We start from the raw sequence: 6,374 nt of genomic DNA, 5'->3' as shown, positions 1-6,374 counted from the left end.
TTTTTCTAGTTTTTCAATCTTTTCCTCAAAAACTACCATTTCTTGATTAAAAATGGAGGTAAGTTCTGAAGAACCTATCAAGTTGTCTGCTATATCATCAATCTCTTTTTGTGTTTTATTTATCTCTTCCTCAATGTCTTCTGTCAGGTTGTGAGGCTTGCATGCTTCCTTATACAATTCTTTATATTCCAAGATAGTGGAATTAAGTACTGGTAATAAAGAATCAATATGCTCAGTACAATCCTTGATAGTCTTATCAAAGAATTCACTTTTCTCCTTGTTCACCCTTTCCTTAACAGTCTCTTCATATATTTTATCTACTATTAGAATATTTGAAGCAATGAATTTAGAGAATGTGTTCAGTTTACCTAAAGATCCATCAATATGATGTATCTTACATGTCGGTGCAATCATTTTTAAAATAGGTAAAGTTTCATCAATGGCCTTAAATGCTAAGGCGTTGCAATATGTGATCCTCTTTATTGAATCCAAAAGTACACTAGTCACATTTGTATTCCTATAATCCATAGTGGAAGTTCTAGGTGGAGTGTGATGTTCTGCAGTAGGTTTCTTATCATCTCCAGATATCTACACATTAACCACTTCAACTAACTTTCTTCCATCATTTACCTCTTCTTTATTCATTGTATCTTTCTTTTTCTCACTCTGTGTTTCAACTTTGTTTTCAACCTTACTGTCATCCTTACTCTCTGTCTTGTTGACTGTCGGTTTAGCTATACTCTATTCTTGTCCTTTTCTGGTTTCAGTTTGTGCTTCTATTTTTTTTCTATCATTTTCTCAGTGTTAAGATGAGTAGCATCTAGGATGGTATCTATTTCCTTAACTTCAGCTAGTATCTCAATGTTCTGAGAGACAATAGTGTTGACCGATGACGCAGAGATTTCAATATTTGTAGCTTTAGTTTTCTTTACCTCTGTGATTTTCTTATCCATGACAATGTTGAAGTCTTGAGTGTCCACATTCATGGTGAAATAATTTTTGACTCTGGATTAGTATCATCTTGTGTCATTTATTCTTCCTTCTCTTCTAGTTGACTATTAGTTTGTACCAATGCCTCTATAGTTATTGGTGGGGTGTCCTATGTTGGTGGAGGAAGGTTATCCTTGACCGTTATATCAGGTACACTACCAATTTTACTTTTACCTTTATCCTTCTAATATACCTTTACAAAAGACATCCATTTTTTGTCTATCCTTTTCTTCTTTCTTCTCTTTTTCCACAAAAAATATATCCCATTTGTTTGTTGTTTTATCTGCAATTTCCTTTACTCTGCTTGCCATGAGGCTAACCTGCCAGTGACCACTCACAAAAACTATTCTATTTGCCTCAGAAATTAAGTCATCAATTTCCTATTTGGAATTAACAGGATGTACAACAAGTAGAACCTCTACTTTCAATTTCTTATCTAATTCCATTAACAACATCCTTTTAGCTTCTAACCTCAAATACAAAGCATTAGGCAGATCATCTACAACCTCAATAAGAACTTTCTTGTAGACATCAAGATGTAAATTAATGCTTTCCTCTATGGTGTTTTTATCTAAATCCTTGAAAGAATGATAAAGTTTATTAACATTGCTAAGGTTACCTTCTTGTGTGATTTCATTGATCAGTTCTTCTTGTGTAAGAGTATCTGGTGCTTTAGGTTCTTTTTTCTTGTTTGGAGTTACCTTCTTCTTCGAACCACTAGGATCTCTTACAATTTGTTGCTTCTTTCTTTGTGTTCTTGACTTCTTGGGAGATGGATCAGGTGTCGGTGAGGGTTTTCTTTTCTTCCTGTCCACTCTCTTGAATTCAGCTACCCCGTCATCGTCAAAACCAGAAGAAGTAACCACAGGGAAAATGTGAACTACCAGTGTCTACTCTGATTGATTTTCTTTCATACTAGCAACAATACTACCAAGACTCATTAAACCTTGTGTAACATCTTTTACCATTTTAAAAGCATCTTTCATGAATTTGTCTCTTTTATTTCTTTATTTCATCATGGCTACATCACTTTCAATTGTTTCAGCACTACCAGATATTTTCTCTGATGGTTTTGGTGGAGCATCTAGGAGTATTTTTGCATTTGAGTCCAAGATGTGAGAGTCCACCTCAATCACTTTTCAGTAATCCATACAGTTTTGGGTCTAACAGCTTCCATCCAGATTTCATCTTTCTTTACTATAAGGCATATATGTTTATCATATTTATCTACAATGCTTTGGGAAATCCTTTCTCTCTATTTCATTTTAGTTTGAAAATTCTTAAATAAATATTTAACCAACTCATCAATGTTAGCTCCCATACCGGTGATTGCCTCCTTTATCTATTTTCCAATAGAAATATCATAGGCAAAATCCTTATGACCCATACTGGGGATCTCCTTCGAAAAGTAAAGCATTAACAATACTAACAGATTTCCAAACTTGAATGTTCCTTTCTTTTCACCTTTTATCTTATCCAAATTCTCTAGCAATTCATCTTTCAATGATTCACAAATGTCAATCTTTGCATTGTTTATAATCATCTCATGTGCACTATGAATGCATGAACTAGACACAGAATTCAACCTATTTGTGTGACCAACTTTATATCCAATTATCATTCTACAAAATTTAACATTTTTATCCTTTATGTCATTGACCCTAAGTGACTGGTTGTCATATGTAGCTTCGGTTAATCTCATAACTTCCTTGTTAGGGATTGTCTTCTTCTTGTCAAGTCTAGAACCGGTGGAGGGTAAACCAGTAACAACTTCAATAGCTTCATTAATAATCTTAAATACCGAGTCCAACCACATTAGTTCTCTGTGAACCTTACTAAGGACATAGTGAATGACTTCATCTAAGAATTCTAGCATATTGAAGATGTTTATGAAACCTAAATCCTCAACTACTTTATGTTCTGGTTTCACTACCCCATCCTTGTCAGTAATTACATTCATGTACATGTTCATCAAATCTTTAGATCCTAAACTTTCTATGTTGCAATGTATGTATGCCCTAGGGTCTGCAGTGAACGTGACTCCCTTCAGGATTTTAGAAAATGCACCAATATAATCATCTTGTTTTGCTATCTTAGGAATGATCTTGAAAATGGGTCTAGGTCATTTAATGTTTTCCACAATGGTAGGGTTTGCTACAAATTCGGGAACAGAAGATGAAGATGCCATTGCAAAAGATAAATACCTTTTAACTTTGAAATCCTTGAATGCTCCAAAAAGACCTTTGTTGCTTCACCTTTAGAATACCTTTGCTCAATTTTGCTCTCTTCAAATGCTTGGATACTAGGTGAATTGAAATGAGAGGTTACAATTCCTTTATAACTAAAATTTGACTTACAACCGCAATAAATGCTTTGTCAGTGAATGAAAAACTCCACATATCTACCGGTAAAGAAGAAATATAACTTCTTACCATCAGCTGAGGGTAAATACATGATTTTAAATTTGTTGCCTTACCCCTAAGGATTATTCCTTAGTTGGATGAAGAATCTCCTGCTGGTGCAGGATTACCCTGTTTTGTCGGTGCAGTGACAGATTCATCACTTCTTTGATCTCTCTTTCTAATCCATTGTTCTAAAAATTCTTGCTTGATTTCAGTCACCTTCTCTTTGCCTTTGTTATTAGATCCTTTATTGTTTGCCAGTATAGTCTTTCTACAAAATTTTGCAATATGCCCAATCTTGTTACATGCATAACAAGTTACAGTGTTTCTCTGAATAGCCTTTCCATAACCTTGACCAATTTGAGTTTTGCATTGATTATATAAATGTCCAAATCTACCACAAACATAGCATTTCACATTCATTCTGCAATTATCTGAGTTATGACCATTTATATTGCATTTGAAACATTGAACAGTGGGTGAGTTTGTATTCTGATTATTCCTAAATCTACACTGATTTGCTCTATGAACAAATTTGTTCTGATTAATTTATAAAAATAGGTTTTCAGGACCTGAAACTTTTAACAAAGGAGATTAAGATAAGACAATAAAATGTCCAGAGTTTATAAACTGCTTACAAAATGACTAGCAAAAAAGCCAGCAAACCAAAAAGACAACTAAAGATAAAAACAACAAAGAAACAGGGAAAGCACTACATGGCTATAGTCTTCAGCAGGTCCTCCACCTTTTTCACCAATTGGTCATAGGTGGCCCCAAAAACTTTGAGATCTTCTAGGTCCTTGTTAGGTTTCTTTTCTTTCTTTTTGCTTCTGGTTCGGGTTCTGGGTCCTTGAGCATCCCCTGTGCCTTTAGTGTCCGGGTCAATATCCAGGGTCTCCTTGTCTTCGTCCAATTTGCTGATGAGAATATTAGTGTTGCTAGTAGAAATCTTCAGGATGCTTAAACTCTGTTCAACAATACTCTTTAGGTACTCCTCAATTTTGCTGACTTTACTAGTGGTACCTGAGATAGTTTGATCATTAGTGTCAGCAAGATTTTTCCTTTCCAACATATCTTTCTCTATTTTCTCAAATCTAGGGTTGAAGGAGTCTCTTATGTTTTCATCTTTTGCAATGGTATTTTTTAGGTCCTCAATGTAATCAGCCATAGTCTTCCCTTCCCCAGTGTTGATGGTTTCCAAAATCTGAATTTTGTTGCTTAGTCTATGACCAAATTTGTTGCAATTAAAACATTTCCCATTAAATTTATAAGCATTAGGTTGCCTTACCAGTTTGTTGTGATCATGATTGTTTGCAGTCCCGAAATGTTCAAATCCAAGTCCAATTGTTTCTCCATCAAGTTTCTGACTTTTCGGCATATCATCAAGATTATTTGAACTCTTCTTGAATTTGTCTTTGTATTCATTTGCAGTGACCAACTCACTTTCCAAAGTGCTAACTTGTCTCAAAAGTTCCTCTTTGTCATGTTGCATGTGAATCAAATCAGTTTTAAGCATAAAATTTTCATAACTAAGCCTTTGAGATTGATTTGATCTTTCATTTAGTCTTCTGGCCAAATCTCCCTCATTCCTCTTTCTATCTTCAATATCCTTGCATAGTCGCATGGTTATATCTTGCATCTCATCCTTCATGTTACTGTTCTCCTGTCTTAGTTTGTCTCCAATATCTCTAAGACTTTCTTTTTCTTCATCATCTTGATTTTGCAATTGCACATGTAATTATTTTCTCTTATTCTTTGCTATAACCTAGTTATCTTGAAGTGCTTTGATAAATTCCTGAGTAGTTCTAAGTTCATCTTCCAGTTTGAAACTCTTCAATTTTTCCGTATCAAAATATTCAAGAGCTCCTTCCAACTATTGTCTCAAGCTTTCCATTAGTACCGGTTTTAGAATCTTTGTCAAGCTGTTAGGCTTCTGCAAATAGAGGACTAGGCTCTGATACCAATTGTTAGATACTTGATCAGTCCCAAAGACACTAAGAGGCGGGGGGGGTGGTGAATCAGTGTCTAATCGGTTTATGAAAGATTTAAACTTGTTTGCAACTTTATAACGCAAATTAATGTACTGGTAAACAAGCAATAAAGCAATAAAGAGAAATAACAGTATAACCATCAAAGCACACCATAACATAGATATTTTTGGCGAGGAAACCTAGTAGGGGAAAAACCTTAGTGGGATTTGTGACCCACAATATTTACTCAGTGGCCAATATGAATAAATATTACTTATATAATAGGGGCCTACACATTCAAGAAGGCCAACAACCTAGAGCTCACTACTCAATCACAAAGGGAGTCACACTGACTACAAAATTGGATAATTAAATCCAATGACAATGTACTGCTCAAAATAGCATCTGCAATGCTGGATTTAGTATCAGTTTAAGCTCTGTCAAATACCTCTTCCATAAACCTTTCTTTACTCTACTCTACTCTTATTCGCTCATCAAAATTATTACATCAAAATGCATATATAGATATTCACTCTCATATTCATTACCTAATTACATATCCTTCCTTCGCTTACATACCATACATACTTTTTCACACTTCCAAAATGACCTATAAGATCTCATACATATATGAGTCTTTAAAATACATCATGTCAGCTATACAATATAAATACAATACAAAACAATATAATTTCCATGTCAGCTCAGAGTGCCGATAAGATCTTCTATCGATGTAGACTGGATACCGGTGAGAATAATCTATAGTGCCTTTTGGTGCCGGTAGATGATGTCTATTGCCGATATAAGCTATGAATAATGTTACTAGTTGGTTGCCATCAATGACAACATCAACCGTTCTCATATGAGTATATAATTCCAACACTTCATTGATCCAAACATGTCAGAAGTGTCCAACAAATAGTCCCTTCTTTCGATAACACTAGATCTTATGTCGATAACTAAAACCTATTTGCTGGTAACTAACCATAACAACTAGTGTTGACATCAATGA

This window comes from Cryptomeria japonica, chromosome 1, assembly GCF_030272615.1.
Source record: "Cryptomeria japonica chromosome 1, Sugi_1.0, whole genome shotgun sequence".
Classification (NCBI taxonomy): Eukaryota; Viridiplantae; Streptophyta; class Pinopsida; order Cupressales; family Cupressaceae; genus Cryptomeria; species Cryptomeria japonica.
The sequence above is the reverse complement of the archived record's forward strand: the minus strand, read 5'-3'. Positions refer to the sequence as shown.